Source organism: Nannospalax galili, unplaced genomic scaffold, assembly GCF_000622305.1.
Source record: "Nannospalax galili isolate Female #2095 unplaced genomic scaffold, S.galili_v1.0 scaffold553, whole genome shotgun sequence".
NCBI lineage: Eukaryota > Metazoa > Chordata > Mammalia > Rodentia > Spalacidae > Nannospalax > Nannospalax galili.
This window is the reverse complement of record NW_008336313.1, coordinates 4,120,746-4,120,957: the sequence shown is the minus strand read 5'-3', so window position 1 is coordinate 4,120,957 and position 212 is coordinate 4,120,746.

The window sequence follows — 212 nt, the reverse complement described above, 5'->3', positions numbered from 1 at the left end:
TGCGCCCCCGGGGGTCCCGGGCCCCCCCTCCTTTGTTCTTCCCGCTATTTGCATGAGGATTATCTAATGACGCAGGAAGGCTCGCCACAACGTGACCGACGCCATTTTTCTGTTTTTATTCTATCTCTGCCATGTGATAGATTGGGGAGGGGGGTGGAAAAGGGAGACAGGATTAAAAAAAAAAAAAAAAAAAACTTCCGGGTCTCATGACC